Source organism: Capra hircus, chromosome 14 (genome assembly GCF_001704415.2).
Source record: "Capra hircus breed San Clemente chromosome 14, ASM170441v1, whole genome shotgun sequence".
NCBI classification, from domain to species: domain Eukaryota; kingdom Metazoa; phylum Chordata; class Mammalia; order Artiodactyla; family Bovidae; genus Capra; species Capra hircus.
This window is the reverse complement of record NC_030821.1, coordinates 64,449,851-64,465,319: the sequence shown is the minus strand read 5'-3', so window position 1 is coordinate 64,465,319 and position 15,469 is coordinate 64,449,851.

Below are 15,469 nucleotides of genomic sequence, written 5' to 3'. Positions count from 1 at the left end.
GTGGGGAGAATTACTGTCAAAACTGCCACAACCCTGGATGAATAGCAGATTTTAATGGGGCCATATACTCTAGAATTTCAAATAGATAAGTTGAACTTGGACAGCATGGGAGATATGGGTTCCAGTCCCCCAAGCAGTCAGATCTGTGTATAACTTTTGACTCCTCTAGAACTTAAAAACTAATGGCCTTCTGTTTTCTGGAAGCCTTACCAATAATATAAACAGCTAATTAACATATATTTTGTAAATTTATGGATTATATAGTCTTCCCAGGTGATGCTAGTGGTAAAAAATCCTTCTGCCAATGCAGGAGACTCAAGAAATATGGGTTTGATCCCTGGGTTGGGAAGATCCCCTGGAGTAGGAAGTTGTAACATACTCCAATATTCTTGCCTAGGAAATCCCATGGACAGAGGAGCCTGACGGGCCACAGTCCATGGTGTCGCCAAAAAGTCAGACTTGACTGAGTGACTGAGCATGCAGCTCTATTCTAGATGAAGCCTTTTGCAAGTCTCCTCATATTTGCCGTTTACTCTTCCGCTGGGCCTACACATAACTGCATGGTCCTTGTAATTTAGATAGCTGCTCAAAATTACCAAGTCAATAAACCATAACCGAAATATGGCACTGAAATACTGAAGTTCTGAGCATGCAGAATATAAATCCTGGTACAACTAAACATGCCAGGAAGTAAGGGAGAATCTTACAAAAGAAGGAACCAAAGAAAGAGGGCCCAAGTTTAGCATGTGAACTCTGCCCTAGTTTCTGGCTGATCCTTGAAACATGTTTATGAGGAGTAGACTTCATTTCAATCAAAGACAAAAGAACTGCAAACTACAGAACAGAGAAAAGTGGATGTGGGTAAATGGACCTATATGTTTGTGAGATTTCTATATTTTATGTGAAGGAATACTATTTTAACTAGAATTACACAGGTTGTAGAATTAAAACCATTAAAAATAAAGACTACAGTCAATAATCAAATGACAAAGTAATGTAGAATTCTAAAAATCATTCTAATTTTTGAAAAGAAATTAAGAAAGAGAATCAAAAGCATAACAATATCAACAAAATAAAGCAAAACAAAGCAGTAGAGAGGTGAACAGAAAACAAGTAATAGATTGGAAGATTTAGACCAATAATTGCATTAAATATTATTAGAATAAACATTCCAATAAATAGGTATTTTTCTGAGTGAATAACAAAGTAAGACCCAACTATATATTCTGAACAGGATATGCATTTTAAATATAAAGATACAGCTATGCTAAAAAATAAATGGAAAAGGATATACTGTGCAAATATTTATCCTAAAGCTAGAGCAGGATTTTTAATACTAGATAATGTAGACTTCCAGATGACAAGTATTACCTGAGGTTAAGAAGAATATAATGATTAAAAATCAATTTATTAAGAATTGATAATCATAAATGTGTATATATTTAACAATAGAGCCACAAAATAATAAGCCAAATGTAACAGTAATCAAATGAATAAGTTAATTAAAATAATCATAATTTTAACACTAGTTTAGAAAAACTAGACAAAAAAAATTAGTACATAATCACAGCAACATTCTCAACAACTTGACCTACTTGGTATTTATGATGCACTCTACTGAACAACTTCAAAATACACATTCTGTTCCTACGTACATTATAAAACTCACGAAGATGAACATTCTTCTTTTATATCCTGGCCACAAAACAAATTCAAATAATTGTCAAAGATGTGCAATCATAGAGTATGACCTGTGACAACAGAAATAAATTTGAAATTATAGCTATAAAATATTTCATAATATCATTCTTTTGCAAATTATGCAAAACATCTTCAAAAAATTATGGGTCAAAGAACAAATTGCAGTATAATATTGCAAACAGAATGACAAGCCAGTTATGGTATATTACAAGTGTGGAATGCTTAAAGCAGTGCTTAAAGGGAGGAGTAGTTATAAATGCTTTTACAAGAAGATAAGAAAGCTATAAAATCAATGATCTCAGATTAGAAGAAGATTAGAAGCTAGAAAATAAGAGTAAATTCCACTTATTGAATTTGAAATGATTCAAAAATCACTATAAGTATTATACACATTAAAATAATAATAATTGTAAAGATTTGTGCCGACCATCCTAACAACCTAAACGAAATTATTAAATTCTTTTGTATTTACAACTTACCAGAATTGACATTTTTAAAAAGTGACTTATTAAAGAAATCATATTTTATAGCAAAAATCTCCAAAAGAAAATGTTGGGGCAATAAAGTTTCACTGGTGAATAGAAGAAATAATCAATCTGATATTACACAATTCTATTCAAAACCTAGAGGAAGATGAAATATTTCCAAACTCATTTTAGAAGCCCAGTAATAAAGCCTAGTAATAAACTAATATGAAAACCTGATAAAGACATTATAAAACAGGAAAAAAGTACAGACCAATAATCTCGCATGAATCAATGTAAAAATCTTTGAAATACAAGTGAGGCAAATTCAACAGCATACAAAAATACTATCATATGACTAAGTAAGTATTTATTTAAAGAAAGCAAAGTTTTCTTTATATTTGAATATCACTGTAATTCACCACTTTAGCATAATAAAGAAGATAATCATATGATGAATTTAATTGATGTAGAAAGACATTTATTAAAATGAAAATTAATTTATGATAATGTCTCTTTTGAAATTAAGAATAGAGGGGCATTTTTCTCAATGTGATATATAGCATTTATGAAAATTTGGAAGGAATGATGCTAAAGCTGAAACTCCAGTACTTTGGCCACCTCATGCGAAGAGTTGACTCATTGGAAAAGACTCTGATGCTGGGAGGGATTGGGGTCAGGAGAAGGGGATGACAGAGGATGAGATGGCTGGATGGCATCACTGACTTAATGGACGTGAGTCTGAGTCAACTCCAGGAGTTGGTGATGGATAGGGAGGCCTGGCGTGCTGCGATTCATGGGGTTGCAAAGAATTGGACGTGACTGAGTGACTGAACTGAACTGAACTGAAGGCAAAAGTTATATTTAATATGATGAAATATTAATTGCTCTAAAATTGGGAAAAAGGCAAAAGCATTCACTCATATCAAGTTTATTCAACATTTATTGGAGTTCCTAATTAGTGCAATAAAGTACAAGAGCAAAAAGTAAATAAGTAATTAAGGTGAAAATAGAGCATATGGTTTTGAACAAAAGAAGTTATTATAAAGTGTTATAAGAAGTCTTATACTTCTTAAAAGTATAAGAAGAGTAAAAAGTTTCTTTTTATACTTAAAATAACTGTGTAGAAAATCCAGGAATTACAAAGCAGCTGTTAGAATCAATACATGAATTTAGCAGTATTATATTACTCATGGTTAAACTATATTTTATATATTGTACTAACAACAAAAAAATGAAAAATAATTTAAAATTTATTCTATATACAATGGTATCAAAAATATGTAGGGACAAATGAAATAAGCATATATATGATTTCTACACAGAAAATATGAAATATTGTTGAAGATATAAATAATTGGAGAAATATAGATTGGAAGACTCAGTCTTATAAATGTACCAATTTCTCCAAATTGATTTATAGATTTGACCCTATGAACTCTAGCCTGCCAGGATCCTCTGACCATTGAATTCTCCAGACAAGAATACTGGAGTGGATAGCCTTTCCCTTCTCCAGGGTATCTTCCTGACCCAGGGGTTGAACCCAGGTCTCCTGCATTGCAGGCAGATTCTTTATCATCTGAGCCACCAGGGAAGTCCCAGATTTGAAACCATCCACGTAAAAAGTTATAGCAGTTTTTAAAATAGAAATGGACAAACTTACTCTAAAATTTATCTGTAAATGCAAATAGCCTAAAGTAGTCAAATCACCTTTCAAAATGGAGAACTTTTACAATTGGATTTCAGGATTTACTATAAGCTGCAAGAATCAATAGCATAAAATAATAGATGTATAGATGAATGGAAGATAGAAAAGTCTAGAATTAAAACAGATTATGTAGTCAATTGAGTGACAACAATAATGTCAAAGCCATCAAAAAGTGATAAAATACTTTTTCAAAAAAATAGTGCATAAAATTGGATATTTGTATGGAAAAAACAGATCAAACATTACCTCACAGCATACAAAAAAAATTAACTTGAAATGAACTATAGGCCTAAAGACAGAACTATAAAATTTCTAGAATAAATCATTAAAAAAGTAAAGTCTTTGTAGATAGAATATGAAGAAAGCACAAACCATAAAAGAAAATGGACTTTCTCAACATTTAGAATGGGAAAAAATTTGTTAAGAAAACTTGCAAATCACAATATCAGAAAATATCTTCAACACATTTATTTGCAAAGATCTTATAGTCAGTATATATACAGAATTTTTATATTTCAATATGAAAAAATATCACAATTTTTAAAACACAGGCAAAATATTTGTACAGTCACTTCACAAAAGAGGGCTTCCCTGGTGGCTCAGCTGGTAAAGAATCTGCCTGCAATGTGGGAGGCCTGGTTTTGATCCCTGGGTTGGGAGGACTCCCTGGAGAAGGGAACAGCTACCCACTCCCAGTATTCTGGCTGGAGAATTTCCAAGGACTGTGTTGTATAGTCCATGGGGTCGCAAAGAGTTGGACATGACTGAGTGTCACTTCATGCAAGAACATACATAAACACATAAAATGATACTAACATCAATCGTCATCAGAAGTTGCTAATTAAACCTCAATGCCACAACACTACAAACACGGGAGAGAAGTAATTAAATAATTTTTTCACAGATTACAAATGGCAACAATGGCCAAGATTTAAAAGACTGACAATTCCAAGTGTTGACAAGAATGTGGGGAAACTGGAACTCTGGTACATTGTTAGAGGAAATGTAAAATTACACCTCTGCTTTGGAAGACAAATTTCTTATTTAATTATACCTACAAATACATTACAGCACAGCATTTTCTCCTAGAGACTTCTCCAAGAAAAAAGGAAAGCATATGTCCACATGAAAATTCATGCATCAGCATTCATAGCAACTTTATTTATAGTGCCCTTAAACTGAGAAAACCTAAAGATTCATCAGTAGAGAATGAACAAACATGTGATGTTATATCCATACAACAGAGTTGTTGTTGTTGTTGCGTTCTTTTAGTCGTTAAGTCATGTCTGACTCACCAGGGAAGCCATACTATAGAGTACCACTGCACAATAAATAGAAATGAGGTATTGATATGCACCCCAACATGATAAATGCACAACTGTATGATTCTATGTATATGAATCTCTAGACAAAGCAGTATTCTTATATCTATAATAAGAAAAATTAATCAATGGTTATACAAGTCTTAGGGTAGAGGAACTGCATTCAGAGACACAAGGAAAATTTTATGATGAATATAACCTGTAGCTTTACTCACTCATCAAGTTATATACTTTAAGTGGATACAACTTATTATATGTAAATTACACTTCAGTAAAATTGATTAAAATGACTGTCATGTAGCATTTATTTGATCATTTCTAAAGTGCTTTTCCAATGAGCCAACTGTTTGCATGAGGTGGCCAAAGTATTGGAGTTTCAGCTTTAGCATCAGTCCTTCCAATGAACAACAAGAACTGACCTCTTTTAGAATGGACTGGATGGATCTCCTTGCAGTCCAAGGGACTCTCAGGAGTCTTCTCCAACACCACAGTTCAGAAGCATCCATTCTTTGGCGCTCAGCTTTCTTCACAGCCCAACTTTCACATCCATACATGACCACTGGAAAACCATAGCCTTGACTAGACGGACCTTTGTTGGCAAAGTAATGTCTCTGCTTTTGAAATGCTGTCTAGGTTGGTCATAACTTTCCTTCCAAGGAGTAAGTGTCTTTTAATTTCATGGCTGCAGTGACCATCTGCAGTGATTCTGGAGCCCCCCAAGATAAAGTCTGACACTGTTTCCACTGTTTCTCCATCTATTTCCCATGAAGTGAAGGGACCAGATGCCATGATCTTCGTTTTCTGAATGTTGAGCTTTAGACCAAATTTTTCACTCTCCTCTTTCACTTTCCTCAAGAGGCTTTTGAGTTCCTCTTCACTTTCTGCCATAAAGATGGTGTCATCTGCATATCTGAGGTTATTGGAATTTCTCCCGGCAATCTTGATTCCAGCTTATGCTTCTTCCAGCCCAGCGTTTCTCGTGATGTACTCTGCATATAAGATAAATAAGCAGGGTGACAATGTACAGCCTGGACGTACTCCTTTTCCTATTTGGAACCAGTCTGTTGTTCCATGTCCAGTTCTAACTGTTGCTTCCTGACCTGCATATAGGTTTCTCAAGAGGCAGGTCAGGTGGTCTGGTATTCCTATCTCTTTCAGAATTTTCCACAGTTTACTTTGGCCACCTAATGTGAAAAGTTGACTCATTGGAAAAGGCTCTGATGCTGGGAGGGATTGGGGGCAGGAGGAGAAGGGCATGACAGAGGGTGAGATGGCTGGATGGCATCACCGACTTGATGGACATGAGTTTGGGTGAACTCCGGGAGTCACTGATGAACAGGGAGGCCTGGAGTGCTGCAATTCATGGGGTTGCAAAGAGTTGGACATGACTGAGCAACTGAACTGAATGGAACTGAATTGAAAAGTGCACAACAAACTTCTCTATCAGATTGTCCCATTTATTGTTCATATCTAAAATTATATTCTTTATTTGTAGCTTTATTTGAAGATTGAATAGTTTCCTAACATTTATCTGCCTTTCCATCTTACTAGAGTATACATGCCCTAAGAGTAGAATTGTTCATTTTGCTTTTTTGTGGCATCCTGAGAGCCCAGAACAGTGTCAGGCATATACTTTGTACATGATTAAGATAAGCCATATTTATAATTTTCTATCTCATAATTATTAATATAATGTGGGGAGCAACTTTCAAGTGAAGTGAAGATGGCTCAGTCGTGTCTGACTTTTTGCTGACCCCCTGGACTATACAGTCCATGAAATTCTGCAGGCCAGAACACTGGAGTGGATACCTGTTTCCCTCTCCCAGGGATCTTCCTGACCCAGAAACTGAACCCTGGTCTCCCACATTGCAGATGGATTCTTTGCCATCTGAGCCACCAGGGAAGTACTGAATGCCAACTAGTCAAATGTTAGTAAATGTGTAACTTTACAGGTGATATAATCTTTAAAATCAATTAGCCATAAATTATATAAATGTTATATAATGTTTTTAATGCTAAATATGTATAATTTTCCATAGCTTTCTATTAAAATACTAATTTGAATGAACATCTTTGAAATTATGTTGAAAGGCTTTATATTTCTTTAATTCTAACTTTTAAAAGTAGAATTATGTATGTAAAGAGCAAAGATATTTTTGTCCTTATGATACAGATTACTAATTTCATTTTCAGAAATAAAGTTCCAGTTTATATTGAGTTTTGTTTGCCTATGACAGAATCTCATACACCTACTACATCACTATTTCTGGCTCTCTGAATGGAAGTATATAAGATGTCCTGTTATCTAATGTTTTCCTATAGACTACCCCTTCAGGAAATGCAAACACCAGTCTCTCAATTTTAATGGAAAATTATGGTGAAAGCTGCACCCATATATGGAATAAGCTGGACTCTGAAAATTTAAGAAGGCATAGAGAATGTTGAAAATACAAATAAAAATGAGACATTTGAGGACTTAGTAGATATTTACTTGGTTAGAGTAGAAAACTGACTTGAGGGGGCAGGGTGGTCCTAAGATGGTGGAGGAATAAGACAGGGAGACCACTTTCTCCCCCACAAATTCATCGTAAGATCATTTGAATGCTAAGCAGATTCCACAAAACAGCTTCTGAACACTGGTGGAGGACACTGGGCACCCAGAAAGGCAGGCCATTGTCTTCTAAAGGAGTTATGACAAAATATAAAAATAAAAAGAGAGACAAAAGAGTTAGGGACAGAGACCCATCCTGGGCAGGGAGTTGTAAAAGAGGAGACATTTCCAAAAACTAGGAAACCCTCTCACTGGCGGGTCTGTGGGGAGTTTTGGAATCTCAGGGCAACATAACTGAGAGGCAAAAATAAATAAAACCCACAGATTACACACCTAACTGCAACTCCCGGCAAAGAAGTAGCCTAGACGCTTGTGTCCACCACCAGCAAGCAGGGGCTGAACTGGGAGGAGCGGGCTGCGTAGCTTAGGGTAAGGACCAGGCCTGAATGCCCTGAGGACAATCTGAGGGAGTTAACATGAGATAGCAACCCAAACTGTGGGATAGCCAGAGAGAGAGGGGGAAAAAAGGAGAGAGAGAGAAAACTTTCCCGTGAAAAGCTCTAACCTAAGGCACTGCCCGGCTGGCTCACAGAACAGAGGACTGAGCAGATACCAGAGGAGAGCTAGCTGGCTACCAGAGGAGAGCTAGCTGGCTGAGGACCGGCCCATCCCCCGCCGGAGGCAGGGAGGTAGGCAGGCGACAGCCAGAGCCACAGGGAGAGGTGCAAACTCAACTCGGCTCCAGAGTTGGCATCCTCTACCAAACTGCGAGCAGGCTCCCTGTTGCTTACCAAGTCTTCCTGGGATCCTGGACAGTTGACATCCACCAGGAGGGTTGCAGCCAGAGATCAGCTCCCCAGAGGAAACGCACGAGATGGCGCTCCCAATGCACGCCCAGGAAACTGAATGGCTGGGATGAAACAGAGGAAGCCAAAATAAGCAAAGAAGAGGGAACCACTTTGGAAGTGATAGGTGCAACAGATTAAAACCCTGTAGTTAGCATTGACTACATTGGAAGGGGCCTATAGACCTTGAGAAGAAGTGTAAGCTTGAACATGTAACTATCTGAAACTGAACTGACCCCATACTGCCCTCAACAACTCCAGAGAAATTCCTAGATATATTTTACTATTATCATTTTAAAAATTTTAAAATTTTTAAATTTTTAAGTTCTTTATTACTCCTTTAATTTTCATTTTTAAACTTACTATTACCTTGCAAAAAAAAAAGACCCTATTTTTAAAGCAAATTTCATATATATATATATTTTATAATTTTTGCATTTTTTAAAATATTGTATTTTTGAGATTCTAACCTCTACTCTAGATTTTTAATCTTTGCTTTTTGGTATTTGTTATCAATTTTGTACCTTTAAGAATCCAATCTTCAGGACCCAGTTTTACTTAGGAGTGCAATTACTGGCTTGATTGCTCTGTCCCCTTTTAAATCTCCTTTTTCTCTCCCAGGTCACCTCTATCTCCTCCCTCCCCCTTCTCTTCTCTACTTAACTCTGTGAACCTTTCTTGGGGTTCTAGGCTGTGCAGAACACTTTAGGAAACTGATTACTGCCTAGATTGGTCTCTCTCCTTTTGACTCCCCCTCCTCTCCTCCTGGTCACCTCTATCTCCTTCCTCCCTCTTCTCTTCTCTGTGTAACACTGTGAACCTCTCTGAGTGTTCCAGACTGTGGAGAGCACATAGGGAATTGATTACTGGCTAGCTTGCTCTCTCCCCTTTTGCTTCCCCAGCTTCTCTTCCTGGTCACCTCTATCTCCTTCTTCCCTCTTCTCTTTTCCATGTAACTCTGTGCACCTCTCTGGGTGTCCCTCACTGTGGAAAACCTTTTCATCATTAACCTAGATGTTTTATCAACAGTGCTGTATAGATGGAGAAGTCTTGAGGCTACTATAAGAATAAGAGTGAAAGCCAGAGGCAGGAGGCTTAAATCCGAAATGTGAGAACACCAGAAAGCTGACTCCAGGGAACATTAATTGACAAGAGCTCATTCAAAAGACTCCATACCTACACTGAAATCAAGCTCCACTCAACAGCCAACAAGTTTCAGAGCAAGACATACTATGGTAATTCTCCTAACAATGCAGGAACATAACCCTGAGCATTAAAATACAGGGAGCCAAAAGTCACACCAAACCCAAAGACACCTCAAAACTCACTACTGGATATTTCATTGCATTCCAGAGAGAAGAGATCTAGCTTCACCCGCCAGAACACAGATGCAAGCTTCCCTAACCAAGAAACCTTGACAAGCCACTTGTCCAACCACACTCACAGGGAGGAACCTCCACAATAAAGAGGAACCACAAACTTCCAGAATACAGAAAGGCCACCCCAAACACAGCAATCTAAACAAGAGAAAAGGCAGAGAAATATTCAGCAGGTAAAGGAACATGATAAAAGCCCACCAAACCAAACCAAAGGGAAGATAAGGAGTCTACCTGAAAAAAAAAAATTAGAATAATGATAGTAAAGATGATACAAAATCTTGAAAACAAAATGGAGTTACAGATAAATAGTCTGGAGACAAGGATTGAGAAGATGCAAGTAAAGTTTAACAAGGACCTATCAGAAATAAAAAAGATTCAATCAATAATGAATAATGGAATAACTGACATCAAAAGCACTCTAGAGGGAACTAATTGTAGAATAACTGAGGTAGAAGATAGGATAAGTGAAGTGGAAGATAGAATGGTGGAAATAAATGAAGCAGAGAGGAAAAAAAGAAAAAAGAATTAAAAGAAATGAGCACAACCTCAGAGACCTGTCGGACAATGTCAAATGCCCCAAAATTCGAATCATAGGAGTCCCAGAAGAAGAAAACAAAAAGAAAGACCATAAGAAAATACTTGAGGAGATAATAGTTGAAAACTTCCCTAAAATGGGGAAGGAAATAGCCACTCCAGTCCAAGAAACCCAGAGAGTCCCAAACAGGATAAACACAAAGCAAAACACCACAAGACACATATTGACTAAATTAATGACAATCAAACACAAAGAACAAATATTAAAAGCAGCAAGGGAAAAACAACAAATAACACACAAGGGGATTCCCATAACGATAACAGCTGATCTTTCAATAGAAACTCTTCAAGCCAGAAGGGAGTGGCAGGACATACTTAACATGATGAAGGAGAAAAACCTACAACCCAGATTACTGTACCCAGCATGGATCTCATTCAAATATGAATGAGAAATCAAAAGCTTTACAGGCAAGCAAAAGCTGAGAGAATTCAGCACCACCAAACCAGCTCTTCAACAAATTCTAAAGGATCTTATTTAGACAGGAAACACAGAAAAAGTTTATAAACTCAAACTCAAAACAACAAAGTAAATGTCAACGGGATCATACTTATCAATAATTACCTTAAATGTAAATGGGTTAAATGCCCCAACCAAACGACAAAGACTGGCTGAATGGATAAAAACACAAGACCCCCATATATGCTGTCTACAAGAGACTCACCTCGAAACAAAGGGACACATACAGACTGAAAGTGAAGGGCTGGGAAAAGATATTTCACACAAATGGAGACCAAAAGAAAGCAGGAGTAGCAATACTCATATCAGATAAAATAGACTTTGAAATAAAGACTGTGAAAAGAGACAAAGAAGGACACTACATAATGATCAAAGGATCAATCCAAGAAGAAGATATAATAATTATAAATATATAAGCATCCAACATAGGCACACCACAATATGTAAGGCAAATGCTAACAAGTATGAAAGGGGAAATTAACAGTAACACAATAATAATGGGAGACTTTAATACCCACTCACACCTATGAATAGATCAACTAAACAGAAAATTAACAAGGAAACACAAACTTTAAATGATACAATGGACCAGTTAGACCTAATTCATATCTATGGGATGTTTCACCCCCAAACAATTAATTTCATCTTTTTCTCACGTGCACACGGAACATTCTCCCAGATAGATCACATCCTGGGCCATAAATCTAGCCTTGGTAAATTCAAAAAAACAGAAATCGTCTCAAGCATCTTTTCTGATCACAATGAGGTAAGATTAGATGTCAACGGGGGGGGGGGGGGGTGGAGAACTGTCAAAAATACAAACTTATGGAGGCTAAACAACACATTTCTGAATAACCAACAAATCACAGAAGTAATAAAAATGTGCATTGAAATGAATGAAAATGACACACAACAACTGCAAACCTATGGGATTTAGTGAAAGCAGTGCTAAGGGGAAGGTTCATAGCAAAACAAGCCTTCCTCAAGAAACAGGAGAAAAATCAAATAAATAACCTAACTCTACACCTAAAGCAACTAGAAAAAGAAGAAATGAAGAACCCCAGGGTTAGAAGAAGGAAAGAAATTATGAGAATTAGGGGAGAAATAAATGCAAAAGAAACAAAAGAGACCATAGCAAAAATCAACAAAGCTAAAAGCTGGTTCTTTGAGAAGATAAATAAAATAGTCAAACTATTAGCCAGCCACATCAAGAAAAAAAAGGAGAAGAATCAAATCAACAAAATTAGAAATTAAAATGGAGAAATCACAACAGACAACACAGAAATACAAAGGATCATAAGGGACTACTATCAGCAACTATCTGCCAATAAAATGGACAACTTGGAAGAAATGGACAAATTTGTAGAAAAGTATAACTTTCCAAAACTAAACCAGGAAGAAATATAAAATCTTAACAGACCCATCACAAGCACAGAAATCAAAACAGTAATCAGAAATCTTCCAACAAACAAAAGCCCAGGACTTCACAGCTTCACAGCTGAATTCTACCAAAAATTTAGAGAAGAGCTAACACCTATCCCACTCAAACTCTTCCAGAAAATTGCAGAGGAAGGTAAACTGCCAAACTCATTCTATGAGGTCACCATCATCCTAATACAAAACTAGACAAAGATGCCACAAAAAAAGAAAACTACAGACCAATATCACTGATGAACATAGATGCAAAAATCCTTAACATAATTCTAGCAAACACAATCCAACAACATATTAAAAATCTCATACATCATGACCAAGTGGGCTTTATCCCAGGGATGTAAGGATATTCACAAATATCCTTACATATCTTTATCTTCTATATTCACAAATTAATCAATGTGATATACCATATTAACAAATTGAAAGATAAAAACCATATTATTATCATAATAGATGCAGAGAAAACCTTTGACAAAATTCAACGTTCATTTTTGATAAAAACCCTCCAGAAAGCAGGCAAAGAAGGAATATAACAACATAATAAAAGCCATATATGATAAACCCACAGCAAACATTATCCTCAGTGGTGAAAAATTGAAAGCTTTTCCCCTAAAGTCAAGAACAAGACAAGGGTGCCCACTTTCACCATTACTATTCAACATAGTTTTGGAAGTTTTAGCCACAACAGTCAGAGAAGAAAAAGAAATAAAAGGAATCTAGATTGGAAAAGAAGAAGTAAAACTCTCACTGTTTGCAGATGACATGATCCTCTACATAGAAAACCCTAAAGACTCCACCAGAAAATTACTGCTGTTGCCGCTGCTAAGTCGCTTCAGTCGTTTCCACTCTGTGTGACCCCATAGACGGCAGCCCACCAGGCTCCCCCGTCCCTGGGATTCTCCAGGCAAGAACCCGGGAGTGGGTTGCCATTTCCTTCTCCAATGCATGAAAGTGAAAATGAAAGAGAAGTTGCTCAGTCGTGTCCGACTCTTCACGACCCCATGGACTGCAGCCTACCAGGGTCCTCTGTCAATGGGATTTTCCTAGTAAGAGTACTGGAGTGGAGTGCCATCGCCTTCTCCATGGGAAAATTACTAGAGCTAAGCAATGAATATAGTAAAGTTGCAGGATATAAAATCAACACACAGAAATCCCTGCATTTCTATACACTAACAATGAGAAACAGAAAGAGAAATTAAGGAAACAATTCCATTCAACATTGCAACAAAAAGAATAAAATACTAAAGAATAAATCTACCTAAAGAAACAAAAGATCTATATATAGAAAACTATAAAACACTGATGAAAGAAATAAAAGAGGACACAAATAGATGGAGAAATAAACCATATCCATGGATCAGAAGAATCAATATACTGAATATGAGTATACTACCCAAAGCAATCTGTAGATTCAGTGCAATCTCTATCAAGCTACCAACTTTATTTTTCAGAGTACTAGAACAAATAATTTCAAGATTTGTATGGAAATACAAAAAACCTCAAATAGCCAAAGCAATCTTGAGAAAGAAGAATGGAACTGGAGGAATCAACCTGGCTGACTTCAGGCTCTACTACAAAGCCACAGTCATCAAGACAGTATGGTACTGGCACAAAGACAGACATATAGATCAATGGAACAAAATAGAAAGCTCAGAGATAAATCCATGTGCCTATGGACACCTTATCTTTGACAAAGGAGGCAAGAATATACAATGGATTAAAGGCAATCTCTTTAACAAGTAGTGCTGGGAAAACTGGTCAACCACTTGTAAAAGAATGAAACTAGAACACTTTCTAACACCATACACAAAAATAAACTCAAAATGGATTAAAGATCTAACTGTAAGACCAGAAACTATAAAACTCCTAGAAGAAAACATAGGCAAAACTCTCTGACATAAGTCACAGCAGGATCCTCTATGACCCACCTCCCAGAGTAATGGAAATAAAAGCAGAAATAAATGGGACCTAATTAAACTTAAAAGCTTTTGCACAATGAAGGAAACTATAAGCAAGGTGAAAAGACAGCCTTCAAAATGGTAGAAAATAATAGCAAATGAAGCAAGTGACAAAGAATTAATCTCAAAAAAATACAAGAAACTCCTGCAGCTCAATTCTAGAAAAATAAACGACCCAATCAAAAATGGGTCAAAGAATTAAACAGACATTTCTCCAAAGAAGACATACAAATGGCTAGCAAACACATGAAAAGATGCTCAACATCACTTATTATCAGAGAAATGCAAATCAAAACCACAATGAGGTACCACCCCACGCCGGGTAGAATGGCTACTATCAAAAAGTCTACAAACAATAGATGCTGGAGAGGGTGTGGAGATAAAGGAACCCTCTTACGCTGTTGGTGGGAATGCAAACTAGCGCAGTCACTTTTGGAGAACAGTGTGGATATTCCTTTAAAAACTGGAAATAGAACTGTCATACGACCCAACAATCCCATTGCTGGGCATATACACAGAGGAAACCAGAATTGAAATAGACACATGTACCCCAATGTTCATCACAGCACTTCACAGGAAATCGATGGAGAAACAGTGGAAACAGTGGCTGACTTTATTTTTTTGGGTTCCAAAATCACTGCAGATGGTGACTGCAGCCATGACATTAAAAGATGCTTACTCCTTGGAAGGAAAGTTATGACCAACTTAGATAGCATATTCAAAAGCAGAGACATTACTTTGCCAACAAAGGTCCGTCTAGTCAAGGCTATAGTTTTTCCAGTGGTCATGTATGGATGTGAGAGTTGGACTGTGAAGAAAGCTGAGCACCAAAGAATTGATGCGCTTGAACTGTGGTGTTGGAGAAGACTCTTGAGAGTCCCTTGGACTGCAAGGAGATCCAACCAGTCCATCCTAAAGGAGATCAGTCCTGGGTGTTCATTGGAAGGAATGATGCTAAAGCTGAAACTCCAGTACTTTGGCCACCTCATGCAAAGAGCTGAGTCATTGGAAAAGATTCTGATGCTGGGAGGGATTAGGGGCAGGAATAGAAGG